This window comes from Elephas maximus, chromosome 15 (assembly GCF_024166365.1).
Source record: "Elephas maximus indicus isolate mEleMax1 chromosome 15, mEleMax1 primary haplotype, whole genome shotgun sequence".
Lineage (NCBI taxonomy): Eukaryota > Metazoa > Chordata > Mammalia > Proboscidea > Elephantidae > Elephas > Elephas maximus.
In genome coordinates this window covers 22,527,053-22,542,236 of record NC_064833.1, presented here as the reverse complement: position 1 = coordinate 22,542,236, position 15,184 = coordinate 22,527,053, and the positions used below count along the sequence as shown (strand labels likewise).

Below are 15,184 nucleotides of genomic sequence, written 5' to 3'. Positions count from 1 at the left end.
AGACCCTCTGTGGCCAAAAAGAAGGGAGAATGGATCCTGGGCTGGGGAAAAACCACAGCTAGCCATCACAGAGGGGCTGGAGTAGGATGGTAAATGACTCATTAAGCTGGAAACTGGGGTTTGCTGCAGAGTGCATTAGGAAATGGATGCTGATATTTTTGGGTTTTACAATGACTAGAGGAAGGGCTGGGTGCTCCTGGAATTTGGCCGATGGGGCCAGGAATGATAAAAGTTTCACAATGTCTGGGGCAGTCATTCACAATGAGGAACTACCCCAACCACAATGCCAATAAGATCTCTGTGGAGAAACACTGAAAGGAGAATTTTCTGGAAGGGATGGCTGAAGAGAGTACAGCCATGTGCAATGGGCAAAGGGGGATAGTTTCAATTTGGGTGACACAAGAATTTTTAAAGTCTTCCACTACCAGATCACTGCATCAGAGCTCAGAGTAAAGTGTAATAAAAAAAAAAAAATTTTTTTTTAGCTACCATTAATTAATTATTATTATTTTTTTTTTTATGGGTCAAGACCATAAATACAGCCTCTCATTTAATCTGAATGACAACCCCCTTAGACATAACTGATTACTCCCTTTCCTACAGGTAAGGACCTCCTCAGGTAAAAAAACTTCCCCAAAGTGAGATGAACAGGGGTATAGCCAGCGTTTCAACTCAGGTGTGTCTTATTCCAAAGGCTTTCAAGGAAGGTTTCCAGTGACTGAAGGAAGAGTGGCAACAGTAGCATGTGTGGAGTCCTTAGAGAGAGATGTTCTAGATTGCAGTCATGTCACAAACGCAGGATAATACTCAAGGAAAGAGCTGAGCCCTGGAATCAACTGCTGAGGGGAGCTAGAATTTTTGCATCTCTGAAAAGGCCCCAGCTGGGCTTCAGATGTTTAGATGTCTTTTTTTTTGACTGAGGGAGGAGGCCTTTAGTGGGGTCCTTTGGTCTTGTTTCTATTATTCAGCACTTTACCCAGGCTCCAAGGCTGACCTTAAGATAAATGTTGAATAAACACTCCCCTGGAAGGGCTGAAAATTCACACACAATTGCAACTAAATGGAAAACCGATTGAAGCCAGCCATTCTGATTCCACTTTAACTAGTTCATCAGCATTTAAAGTGAAATGCAAGCAGTTAATTAAAGAGATGAAGAGTTAGGATTTTTAAAAGTAACATTTATCTTATATGATTACAAAAGCCATACACATTTATTGTATATGACTTTTATTGAACAAATGTTATTTGGTCTATTTGCTGTATATGGATTTTTGTACACATATTTCACATTTTAAAAGCATCGAGAAGCCCCCATTTCCAATCTTTTATAATCTTATCGTATTTTTTCTCTCCTTTTGCTCAGACTTTGTGCTACCTTCCCCAAGAGAAATACAAGAAAAGTTTACAGTAGTCATCTGCATCTTCGTAAACATGAAGGTCATAAAAGCAAATTTTATTAGTGAAAGCGGGAACAGAGTATAAAAGTAGCAGGCACCTGTATGGGGGACAGAAGAAAATAAATCTAACCAAAATGGTAAGTAGTAGGTGTCTCCAGGAATAAATTCTCCATTTCAGTAATTCTGGTCTAAATTAAAAAAAAAAAAAAGGTCTAAATTAGTCTAGGGAAAGACGGGTGTCTTTCTCGTTCCAGCCCCTTTCAAAACACCAGGTGGCGCTCGCACCCTTCGTAGTAGGGCGTTTGGCGTCTTGGACTGGAGCGTGACTCTTCAAAAGCTGTGCTGGCCCCTGAGCCCCGAGAATTGCATTCAGTGAAGCGCGGAAGCCAAACGGCGCCTTGCTTGGCCCCGCCCTGTGGCTGAGCTGAGTCCGCTTGGGAAGGAGACCAATGGACGCATGGCCTGTGCGAATTCGCGGAAAGGGAGGCTGCAGCTAACTCCAGCTCTGGACCGTGGGAATGTCGGGGAGACCCCGTGCAATGATTTTAAGCATCACAGAGCCTCTTTCAGCATTCTCAGCTGGGCGTGATGGAAGCAGACTCCAGGACCTTCTAAGATTACCAGTTGTCCTCTCTTCTACACCACCCCTTTGCTGGTGGCGAAACACCTCCTTTTTATTTTTGCAAGGCTAGGAAGGATTTTCTCACAAAAAGAGTCTTGCTAAAGCTTGTTTCTATTAGTGGGAAAGGCCGGTGGTTCCAACCCACCCAGAGATACACTGGAAGACAGGGCAGGTGATCTGCTTCTGAACGGTCACAACCTTGAAAACCGGATGGGGCAGTTCTACTCTGTACACGCGGGGTCCCAGAGAATCAGTATCTGTCTCATTGCCACCAACATTTGTGAGCACACAATTGACTCACAGTGACCCCATGTGACACTAGAACTGCCCTCCTCTTAGTCATCTAGTACAGCTTTAACAGAAATACCACAAGTGGATGGCTTTAACAAAGAGAAGTTTATTTCTTCACAGTAAACCCAGAACCCAGTGCCGTCAAGTCGATTCTGACTCATAGCGACCCTATAGGACAGAGTAGAACTTCACAGTAAAAAAGTAGGCTAAAAATCCAAATTCAGGCCGTCAGCTCCAGGGGAAGTCTTTCTTTTTCTGTCGGCCTTCTCATCAATCTTCCTCCAAACTAGAACCTTCTCTGTGCAGGTACCTGGGGTCCAAAGGACACACTCTTCTCCCAGCACTGCTTTCTTGGTGGTATAAGGTACCCCCCTCTCTGCTGGCTTCCGTTTCCTTTTTAGCTCTTGAGAGATAAAAGGTGGTGCGTGCCACACCCCAGGGAAACTCTCTTTACATTAGATTAGGGATCTGACCCCAGTAAGGGTGGTGTTACAAACCCACCCTAATCTTTTAACATAAAATTAAATCACAAAGTGGAGGACAACCACACGATACTGGGAAACATGGCCTAACCAAGTCGACACATATTTTGGGGGGACACAATTCAATCCACCACTGCCCCATAGGGTTTTCTAAGCTGTGGTCTTTACAGGAGCAGATAGCCAGGTCTTTCTCCCCCAGAGCTACTGGGTGCGTTTAACCACCACCCTTTCAGTTAGCTGCGAGCTTAATCGTTGTGCCACCAGGGCTTCTTATGACAAGGTTCCAAAAAACTGACTGCTATGGAATCAATTCTGACTCATAGTGACCCTATAGGACAGAGAACTACCGGTAGGGTTTCCAAGGGAAGCAGACTGACACATCTTTTTTCCCAGAAGCAGCTGGTGGATTCCAATCGCCACCACCGACCTTTTGGTTAACAGCCCAGCGTTTAACCACTGCGCAACCAGGACTCCCTTGAAGAGGTTAAACCCCTGAAAATTGCCGATATTTGACCTTTGGTAACCTACAAAGAAGTTAATTTCCGCACTCCTGCCCCCCCGCCCCCGCGCGCCCCGTTATCCTGCACATTAACGTTTGTGCACTGAAGCTTTGGTTTAGAATAGGAAGAGGGGGCAGGAGAAGGCTGAAGTCCACCTTTACAGTGAATACTGCCCGGTCCCGCGCGCCCGAAGAGCAGGGTCCTTAATGAGGGAACGCACCGCCGGTCTTTAAAAACGGGGACGAGGGCACAAAACACCTGTAAGCCGAAGAGCTCCAGGCTTCCCCAAGACGGGGGCGGGGGGAACGGGTTTAGGAACTCCCCCCAGTCAGGGTCGAAGCTGAGGGGCAAAAACGGGTCTTCTGCGCACGGCTCCCGCTGCTGCGCGCACCTGGGGATGCAGCCAGGTCTGGGAGGACGCGTGGGCGGCGCGGGGCGGGCGCCCCAGCATCTCTCGGAGGCGGGAGGAGGGGGGTGAAGGGGGGCGCTAGAGACTTAGGGCTGCCTCTCACCTCCCCACTCCCGCCCCGCGGCCACCTTCCGCTCTATAATTGGCGGCCCGCGGGCTTTCCTTTCCTCTTATCAGATCCCTGGCACCAGTCAGAGGGGAAGCGCGGGTTGGGACAAGGCAACTCCGGGCGGAGAGCAGGAGCGGCTAATTTAAAAGGGTCCCCCGGAGAGAAGCGAGTGAGAGCGGTGCCCAGCCAAGAGCCTACTTGTGGCCGAGCTTGGATCTTTCCAAGGCGCCGAGAGTTCCCCAAACTGGCTGGACCCTTGCCCTGCACAGGTCAGTTCCAGTCGTCCTCTGCTTTTCTTCGGCTCAGCTGTGAGGTCTATTCGTGAGGGACGTAAGTGGAGAGCGTGAGCCACCTGCAGTCCTGTAATTCCGCGGACTTTGCTTGCGCGCCCAGGGTGGTCCGGGGACCTTGGGGTGGGTTGGGATGGTGCACTCGCATGCTTCTCTGCGGGGTTCCCTGGGTAGGGAGGTTGGAGGCAATATGTGAAGAGAATGAAGAGATAGCGGAGGTTCCAGGCGCTGCCTGCCGCGCTAGGGACCTCGCTTTTTCCGAGTTGCTCGGGCGCTGCCGGCGTGCGGCGGGAAAAAGCTGCGTTTGACTGTGGGGCAGTGGTAACCCCAATATTTCCATGTAGAAGGGACTTAGGAGAGGCGACAGTCTGGTGAGAAAGGGGCTTAGGGATTTGTCTTGGAAGGCTGTATGTACATAGAAAGTGCACTACTTTTATTTAGACTTTATTTGAGGTGGCTTTTTTTTTTTGAGAGAGCAGTTGATGGAGATCGTGGGGAACAAAACTCACCCAGGCATCTCTTGGCGATAGCACAGATTGGGGACCCAGCTGCTAGACGCAAAGAAAAGCAGCCAGGCAGAGCGCTCTGAGATGTTGGGGGCAGCAGCTCCTGCACGCAGGGCTTAGCACCGGTTCCGATTAGAACCCCTGCTGAGAGTTTGCATTTCCACCCCAAATGTACGGAATCAGAATATACAGTTTAGTTAGATCCTCAGGTGATTCTTCTGTATAATAAAACTTGAGAACCACTTCTCTACTAGTGGTTCTCAGAATTGGTCCCTAACCAGCAACATTAGCGTCACCTGGAAACTGGTTAGAAGTGCACATTCTCAGCAGGGGTTCGAAACTGAAGGAACCGGTTTGAAGCCCTGCCTCTAGTCTCTTTGCCAAGAAACCGGGATGCTTTGCGGTTTTGCTTTGGTGCCTGGAGCCAGAAAGGAGGTTGCAGCTTTGAGATGCGCGTCAGGCCGTTGTGTTGGCGGATCCTCTCTGCCCTGGCTTTCCACCCCTACTTTATCTCTTTGGATCTCTCCCTGCATCGAGCCTCCCAATGCGCAGCGTGGGGTGGAGAGAGGGACGGGAGATCCTTCTCCAGGAGTTGTGCTTTGGCGCGCAGAGGGTGAAGAGGCGAAGACTGACTGATTGAGGACCCAGCCAAGAGAAGTCGTGGGGCCGCTGGAGTGGCCTCAGCCCCATGGCAGGGCCTGGAAATACTGGATCACAGATACTGGGGCCTTGGAGCTTTTATAAAACTTATTTTGTTGTTGAGAGTATACACGGCAAAAACAACAGTTCGTTTCTACACGTACATTTTAGTGATGTTGTTTACACTCTTTGAGTTGTGTAACCGTTCTCACTTTCCTTTTCTGAGTTGTTCCTCCCCCATTAGCATAAACACACTGCCCCCTAAGATTTCTATCTAATCTTTTGAGTTGCTGTTGTCACTTCGGGCCCATATAGACAGCTCTTAAAAGAATCTTAGGTTACGCTTGATGGGCCAGGAAAACAGCAGTCATGTGGCTGAGTTTGGAAAAATGTGGCTGCAAATGTGGCTCCAGGGTCACATAACTGCAGAGCCTCAGCTGAAAACAGGCATAAGGTTTACATTTTACTAGGTGGCACTAGGAAGTATTTAAGGTCCGAAGGAAGCACATCACAAAGTGCCTTTTCCGTGGGCTGGGGACTTGTCCCCTGAAATCACACCATTTAGCTCAACCAGTCCTGGCTGATTCTGAAAACCCAGACATGTGTGGAAGGCCCTGCGAGCTCTCTAAACCCTCAGCTGGACTGTTAGCAGCAGGATAAGGGCCAGAGGGCTCCTCCCATCAGTCCTGAAGCCTGGGACCCGTCCAAAGCTGCTCCAGGAATTCTGATGAATTCAAATGCATCCTGCCAGAGAATTTCTGAGAGGCCTCACCACAGTGTAGTTCCTGGCCCTTCAAAGGGACCCCCAGGAGGTCATGGCTGCAGTGGAGGTTCAGGTTTATCCTGCTTCAGGGCTCCCCAAGCAGAAAGGAGGGGATGCCCAGTGTTTAGCAAGAGGGTAAAAGGCATCCTATGCACCCTGGATGAACCTTTGAAAAGATATGTTAAATGAAGGAAGCCAATCAAAAAGGACTGCATGATTCCATTTACAGGAAATGTCCAGAATAGGGAAATCCATAGAGACACAAAGTCGATTAGTGGTTGCTGCGGCTGGGGAGAAGGAAGAATAGGAAGTGATTGCTCATGTGTATGGGGTTTCTGTTGGGGTGATGGCAATGTTCTAAGATTGACTGTGATGATGGCTTCATGATTCTGTGACAATACCAAAAACCATTGAATGGTATGCTTAAAAAGAACAAAGGGCCTTCCTGTATTGCTGCAGGCTGGGGTGGTACTGTTTGAACACCACTGAGCTAACAAATTATCTGGGATAATGACAGTTTTTTGAGAACAAAGTCATTGGTAAATGAGACTTTACCTACGGTCCCAAGGCGAACAGAAGGGCCAGTGGGGGAGGAGGAAGAAGAAAGTTTAAAGGAAAGTGGCAAAAACAAACTTCCTCCTTGGCCAGATTTGCCCCCCAGATAGTGCCGGATGTCAGAAAAACAACCATTCTTCTTTTACTCCTATAACTAAAAAGTGGCAAAGTTCCAGTTACTCTTCTGTATACACTAAGCTTTGATTGTGTACTGGCCACGTGCTTTTCCGGTGGGGCGAGGGGTGTGGGGGTGCGTGGCGGAAGTGCTGGCATACTTCTCAGTGCCTATTGAATACCTGCCCTTTTCCCTTTGAGAATCAACATTTAAGTCTCCCCATTCCTTGGGGAAGTCAACACTATTCCTCTATTAGCAATAAGACCGCTGAGCTTCAGGGCAATAAAAGAATCTTGCCCAGGGTCACAAAACAGGCAAGTGCCAGATACATGATTAAGAAAAGTCTTCACTGAGATTTAAACCCACATCCCATTGGACACTTGCATAGGCTCCTTCTTTGATGGGTGTGGAACAGGGTGATGTAGCCTGAGGCCATATAATCTAGTAGATGAAACAGTACGGCAGGCAGACAGATGTGGGTGAAGTCTCAGCTTGTTTTTGTGCCCCTGGGCATGCTCCTGCCTCTCTCTGAGTCTCTGTTTTCTCATCTAGAGAATGGGGATAACAATATCCACCTTATAGGAGTGTTTCAAGGTCTAAAATGATTTAAGGTCTAGATGATTAGTCTGGCAGTAATTTTTGTCTACTTTTTACTTTCCTTTTTTTTTTTCTTTACCCTCTCCTTAGCCCCTCCTCCTCTCTCTTTCTTTGCTCCCCTTTTTGAGGGGATTTTGATTGTGAGAAGAAAGGGGAGTCTGGGAAGTTCTGAGAGCTGAGTGCATATTTAAGTTAGGGCTTACTGCCTAGACTCCCCATTTCCTCACGGTAATTTTTTTTTTTTTATCAGTGGTTGAGTTATGCTTTTCTGCCAATAGGTCTTTGGCGGAGCTGCCCTGGCAGGCGTCTCTAACTTTGAATCTTAGGGAGCAGTGCTTGGTCCCTTTCCTTCCAGAAATTACTTGGATTGTTTATGAATATTGATCCAGAGGGAGGCTGGGATTTGCCCAGTTAGATAAAATGTCTTAGGATATGTCTATAACTAAGAAGGCCACTTGGGGCCTTTCACTGAAAAAAGATCTGCTCCAAGGTGGCTTTCTGTCTCAGCTTTTACAAAGAGGAGCAAACTGAATAGATGCCTGTCTGAAAAATGATATTTTACTGTAGGTATATTGCTTTCTTTCTTTATTTCCCAGGCCTGCCCCTGTCATGTATTGGCAGTGTGCTAAACACTCAGAACTCAGTGGTGAATAATACGCTTTGGTAGGTAGAAATACAAATAGCCAATTACAATACAGTGCAGTGTACTACAAAATGGAAAATAAAGCTTACTATGGTAGGAGGCACAGGGGATCATCTGACCCAGACTGAGAGCATTAGGGCAGCTTCCGGAAGGAAGAGATAGATGTCTAAGCTGAGAGGCGCACCTCCTGTTTGTACGGCTAATGGACATATATTTTAGGTAAAAACAATCCATTTCCTCGACTGGGTAACTCTGTATCAGTCCTTAAAAGAAGGGGCGGGGGAGGGGAGCTAAGTGACTGAACATTCCTGAGTCAAGGAGCTGTCACCTCAGTTGGAAATGGTTTGCCCTCAAATACTAACCTGGAGGTTGGCAGTTTAAACCCACCCAGTACCCCTGAGGAAGAAAGGCCTGGTGAAGTGCTTCCATAAAGATTACATCCAAGAAGACCCTATGGAGCACTTATACTCTCTAACATGTGAGATCACCAAGAGTCGGAATTGACTCAATGGCAATGGGTTTGGGTTTTGGTTTGGGGATGGCTCTGCCTCCCATGACATAGAAGTTACAGTATCTAGCTTGAGATTGACCAGCTGCATTTCTGAAGTGGATTTCCAATTGAGTCCCTTGCATTTGAATCATTCTCGGGGCTATTCCTTACCTATGTTGGGTCTTTTTGTGAATTAGAAGAAGGTAGACCACAGTTTGGAGAGTGGACCATGCCATCAGAAGAAAGCAGTGTCCTCTCCTCTGGGTAACACAGCTTTGTGCTGGGGCAAACGACTTAGACAGCTGAATGTCCACTAATTTCAAGCCACAGTCACCCCCTAGGCCAAGTGCAAATTGTTCAGTGCATAAACTGTACAACTGCACACATTAGCCTTGATCATTCAGCAGCATTAAGTCAATAAATGTTTATCGATTGCCTGTTATGCAGGTTAGAAGTTTTGATTATAGGTTAAACTGTCCAACTAGACATAGTATCCAAGCATGATCTGGGAGATAAAAATCTCCAACGTTGATTATGGACTGACCTCTTTCTTTAGTTCTAGCCGTTTTTGCTTCATGAGTTTTGAAGCTGTGTTAGTAAGTACATACACATTTATGATTGCTAAGTTTGAGTAATTGACTCACTATTCTGAAATGTCTAGGATTTAGGGGTAGTTTATATGTAGTTTTGGGGCTCCCCCCAGTGTGGCTCACTCTTTTTCAGAGCTCCCTTCTCTATTTCTGTTCTCTCTGACATCCTTGAACTCTACCCTCTGATACTTCAAGCTAATAAGACTACAGCTTTTGCTTGATTTCTAGTCACCGTGCCATGTGTAGTGGGGGAGTTCCCTCGGGAGGGGAAAGGCTGTACACACATGGTTGTCACTCAGCGAGTGTGGCTCCCTTCATTTATGCGTGGAATCCCTTCTCGTGTATGCCTGCCTGCTTTGGGTCACTCTCCAGTGTTGTCATGGCATATATGTTTGTGATCAGCTGGTAACTTAAAGGTTGGTGGTTCAAACCCACCCAGTGGCACCTCAGAAGAAAGGCCTGGCATTCTGCTTCCATAAAGATTATAGCCAAGAAAACCCTATGGAACAGTTCTGTTCTGTAATACGTGGGTTACCGTTAGCAAGAATTGACTCCATGACAGTGGGCTTTTTGTTTGTTGTTTTTGGGTTCAGTGGTATCAAAAAAGTTTTCATTTATGTTATATCCAGAGTTTATTGTCAGTGTTACTGCAGGAAGGTTTGCCAGACAGAAGCTATTCTACCATTACCAAAATCAGAAATTTGAATACATTTGTTTAAAGATGAGAAAACTGAGGCCCACAGAGTTAATGATTTTCCAAATACCACAAAGCTAGGAGTAGTAAAACTAGGATTATAAAAAAAAAACAAAAAATTTGTTGCCGTTGAGTTGATTCTGACTCATAGCGACCCTGTAGAAAAGAGTAGAACTGCCCCATGGGGTTTCCAGGAAGCACCTGGTAGATTTGAACTGCTGACCTGCTATGCCACCAGGATTAAGTCCTCTTTATTCCTAGTTTAGAATCATTTTCTACTATGCCATGGTGCTAATAGATAAGAGTAATAATCACCAACTTCTCTAGGGCTTGTTTTTAAGTAGACCTCATTAGTTAATCCTGAAAACCTTCTTTACGATTCTGGATCTGAGGAGGGTGGTATTTCCATTAAAGAGAAGAAATAAGGAATGCTAGACAAGGCCAGCACACCGGGCTGATGCATTAAGCATTTTTTTTTTTTAATTCCTAGCTCTTTTATCTACAAAGTCAAATGACCTAATCAATTGACTGTAAAACTCTCCTTTAAAATAGATATTACAACATTAAAGATGGAGTTTGGAAGACATCATAGAAGTCATTTAGTTCAGGTCCCCTGCTGCCAAATTCAGGAATCCCTTCTACAACATTTCTTTTTATTGTGCTTGAAATGAAAGCTCACAAATCAAGTCAGTCTCTCATAAAAAAAACTTATATACACCTTGCTATGTACTCCTAGTTGCTCTCCCCCTAATGAGACAGCACACTCCTTCTCTCCAGCGTACATTTCCGTGTCCATTCAGCCAGGCTCTGTCCCACTCTGCCTTCACATCTCCCCTCCAGACAGGAGCTGCCCACATAGTCTCATGTGTCTACTTGATCCAAGAAGCTCACTCCTCACCAGTATCATTTTCTATCTTATAGTCCAGTCCAATCCCTGTCTGAAGAGTTGGCTTTGGGAATGGTTCCTGTCTTGGGGTAACAAAAGGTCTGGGGACCATGACCTCTGGGGTCCTTCTAGTCTCAGTCAGACCATTAAGTCTGGTCTTTTTACAAGAATTTGAGGTCTGCATCCCACTGTTCTTCTGCTCCGTCAGGGATTCTCTGTTGTGTTCTCATCGGTTGTAGCTGGGCACCATCTAGTTCTTCTGGTCTCAGACTGGTGTAGTCTCAGATTTATGTGGCCCTTTCCATCTCATAGGCTCATAATTACCTTGTGTCTTTGGTGTTCTTCCTTCTTCTGTGCTCCATGTGGGCTGAGACCAATTGATGCATCTTAGATGGCCGCTTTCTAGTGTGTATAACATTTCTTATGTTACACATTTCTTAGCCAGCTTCTGTCCCAGGACTGATAGTAAAAGGGAAGAAACACTTCTAAGTGTTGAATTCTTGATATCCACACCCACATCCCTTTATATCCAAAGGCACGTCATTTATTTTCAGAAGCTGCACAAAAATAATTGTTTTCTTTTTCACATGAAAGCTCTTCAAATATTTGAAGACACCTGTTATGTACCCCTGCTTCTTTATTTTTCCTGGGCTCAAAACATGCTTAAACATCATCATTTCTTTCAAAGCTTCTTTTTGTGAGCATGTCAAATAGAATCACTAAGTCTTTTCCTATGAATTATTACATAAATCTCTCATGCCTTCATATGATTATTTTGAATCTGCACAGAGCTGTCATCTGGAGATTGGTAAAAATGGATAGGAATGTCATTTGAAAGGTCTAAAGCAGCTCATCCATGTAAATAATTGTTGACTCCGTCATTACCTAGATCTTCAGTTTTACCTCAACCTTTTTGCCAAATTAGTTCCACAACCTTAATATGATGGAGGAGATGACTTTTAAAAAAAACTTATTTTTGTTGTTATTGAGAATATACACAGCAAGACATACACCAATTCAGCAGTTTCTACACGTACAATGCAACCATTCTCATCCTCCTTCTCTGAGTAGTTCCTCCCTCATTAACATAAACTCACTGTCCCCTTAGTTCCGTATCTAATCTTTTGAGTTGTTATTGTCACTTTGATCCTGTGTAAATAGATTTTTGAAAAGCATAATGCTCAAGGCAGACATTCTTTACTAGTTAAGCTAAACTGTTGTTTAGTTTTAAGAAAATTTCAGGGGATATTTTTGGCTTAAGGTTTAAAGATTATCACACAGCAATAGTTTGAGGGCTTCATCCAACTTCCATGGCTCCGGAAAGACTGAGTTCCATGAAAATTTGAAATTCAATTCTGCATTTTTCCCCTTTTGATCAGGATTCTTCTATAGACTCTTTGATCAAAATGTTCAGTAATGGTAGCTGGGCACCATCCAGTTCTTGCTGGTCCCACGGCAGAGGAGGCTGTAATTCATGGAAGGAATTAGCTGCATATCCATTTCCTTCTCATATTCCTGACTCTCTTTCCTCCTCTGTTGCTCCAGGCAAATAGAGACCAATTGTTGTGCCTTGAATGGGTGCTTGCAAGGTTTTAAGACCCCAGGCTCTAGCAAGGAACTAAGGTAGAACAGAAACACAAAATACATTATTAAGCCACTTAACTGAGATGAGATAAAGACTTCTTGATTCTACTTTCTCCTTTAGCATCTGTCCAAGTTGCAAATTCATTAATTATTTTCATTCCTTTTTCTTTGTGTTCTTTCAGCATGTTATGTATGATACTGACATACTACTAGTTAGAACTTTTTGAGAGCTACCTGTGTTCTGAGTACTTTACCTACATTATGACAGTCAGCTTACAAGGTAGATAAATCTCATTTTATTGATAAAGACACAGTTTGATATATGGTATCTGATACAAAACAATAGTTATAGAGTGGTTAAACCAGTTAGTTGAAGACCAAATTAGTGGCAGAGCTGTCTTCCTGACTACCCAGTCTTCGTATGGCCCCCTTGTGCTAACAATCTGTTCTACTTTGTGTTTATTTCACTTAGCTTTGCAATGTAGTTGCCCGCCATCTTTCTCTACAGTTAAATGGTTAAGTGAGCTCACTGAAGGCAAGGGTCATATGATATGATGTTTTGTACCATCCTTAGTATCAAGTAGAGTGCTTTGGTTACATAGTAGGGTTCTCAATAAGCCATTGTTAGAATGAAAATTCCGATACTGTAAATAACAATCTCTCTCAAGGCCTGGAGCTGCTGCATAACTGGTATGCCAGATGACTAACAACAATTTTGTTTAAGTTTATGGGTTTTTTTTTTTTTAAGTCTTCACTGATTGAATAAAACACTGTCCAAGATTTGGGTGTATTTATGTGTACAAGTGTGTGTATGTGTGTTATAATGGTTTGGTAAAAATGTTAGAATATTTTTTAAATAAACAAAAACTTTAGAATAAATGTTTTTTTAAAAAAGTTAGCATAAATATTTCAAGGATTTTTGATAAAACTGGGAGTATGTCAGGCTGGGAGTTACATGGGAATGCACACGAGCTGTTTAAGTGCTTGCATTCAGGGCCTTTGCTCCTTGTTTAGCTTGGCTGTACAAATGAGATTAAAACAAACATACAAAGTAGAGGAAGGGCACATTAGCACTAATGGGGTTAGCTTTAAGTCACTGATTATAAAATGAGGATAGTGTTTTGAGAAAACTTGCATTAAACACTATCATCCTTCTCCAAATTTGGTTTCCATCTTCTGAACTTAGGGCTAAGTAGCCATTTCTTACATGATGGTTTTAAACCAAAAACTCAAGGCGGTGTTATTTGTTTTGTGCAAGCTTTTGGGCAGAGTCTCAGCAAATTAGGCTTTGACATTTTGGTAAATGTTAAAATGCCTCATGGCACTTTAATAGGAATAGGGTTTTTTTCTTGCCCTTATCTTACTGTCCAGAAATTTGGGGACTTGGCAGAAAACCTTGGGAAAATGAAAAGTTTCACTTCTCCCGATATGGTATTACTCATCCTAATTTAAAACAACGTAAAAAAGAAGAATTTAAAGATAGGCTAGGGCTACACATTTATTTATATTTATTTTTTGTATAAACAATACTGTTTTTCAAAAGATGTTGCCAAGATTAGTGTAGCACTGATGGAATGATTGAATGAGTGATTTAAAGTGCATAGAATGCAGATTAACTTCAAATGTTGGATGTTTATCATTGCTTCAAAACACCTGTGCACAGGAATGCTTGTGCTTTGAAAACAGCGCCACATGGTTGGGTTGTGGCTTGGAAAAGAACCTTTTTCACCTTGTTAAAATAGTATTATGTAATATCTGATAAAGTTTCCTGATCTGAAAGTTTGTGCTGAAAACATAAATGTGGCTGTTTCCTTACTGCTTCTCCTTGTCTTGTCTGGTCAAAACATATGGTTAGGATGCTTGGGGAAGGAAATCTTAGTAAGAATAATTCATTTAAGTTGATAGTGACTTGGCTGCTGAATTTTTCTTGTAGCTCTGCCTTCACTGATATCTAAATAAATGGAAAAGAAAACCTTGGAAGAGTTCTAGAGTCATATGTTTTAGGAAGGAAAAAAAAGAGAGCTATGAGAAAATGTTAAAAGGATGAGGAATTATTCAACACGGTGAAGGGAAAGCTGAGTTCAAACCTGAACAAACCCACTGCTGTGGAGTCGATTCTGATGCATAACGACCCAATAGGACAGAGTTGAACTGCCCCACAGGGTTTCCAAGGCTGTAATGTTTATAGAAGTAGACTGCTACCTCTTTCTCCTGCAGAGTGGCTGGTGGGTTCGAACCACTGACCTTTTGGGTTAGCAGCTGAGCACTTTAACCACTCTGCCACCAGGGCCCCCAAAAGCTGTGTAGTGATTTAATATTAGCACAAAGTAGTTTCTCTTTGATCACTGGTAGACAATCTCTATATATCTGCATTATGTAGGCAATACTAGGACGTTTAACTTTGTAATAAATACCAAAGGGGCACATTAAGCCAGTTGCTGTCGAGTTGATTCTGACTCGTGCAACCCCGTGTGTGTTGAGTATAAACCCCAGCTGCACTCAGTAGGGTTTTCAAGGCTGTGGCCTTTTGGGAGCAGGTCCCCAGGCGTTTCTTCCCAGGAGCCTCTGGGTGGGTTCAAACTGCCAACCTTTCGGCTAGTAGTCAAGTGCTTAACCAATTGTGCCACCTAGGAGCCTCAGGAGCAGATTAAAAAAAAAAAAAAAAAAAACCAAACCCACTGCCGTCAAGTCGATTCAGACTTATAGCGACCCTAGAGGACAGAGTAGAACTGCCCCATAGAGTTTCCAAGGAGCGCCTGGATTCAAACTGCTGACCTCTTGCTTGGCAGCCGTAGCACTTAACCACTATGCCACCAGGGAGCAGATTACTGGCAAGAAAATTGTGACTGATTGATTATAATGCTCATTCCAGGTAAACTTTTGGAATTCATTTGGGGAATTCACTATGTAATTTATAACCTTATAAAGGAGTCACAAAGTACATCCTGAACCTCTCTCCCAAATATTTCCCAAATCATTCCGTTAACAGCATCCTTTCAAAAATCTCTTTTGTATCAGTCTG

General features: G+C 44.0%; 1 protein-coding gene across 2 annotated transcripts in view; it reads left to right on the top strand.

Annotated features, from left to right (window-relative positions):
- Window positions 1–3,775: 3,775 nt before the first annotated feature.
- Window positions 3,776–15,184, top strand: part of COL14A1 (collagen type XIV alpha 1 chain) — a 225,567-nt gene continuing 214,158 nt past the window's right edge. For both annotated transcript variants that reach the window (XM_049853501.1, XM_049853502.1), the window contains exon 1: window positions 3,776–4,079. The gene's annotated coding sequence lies outside the window, so the exon portion shown is untranslated. The remainder of the gene's footprint in view (window positions 4,080–15,184) is intronic.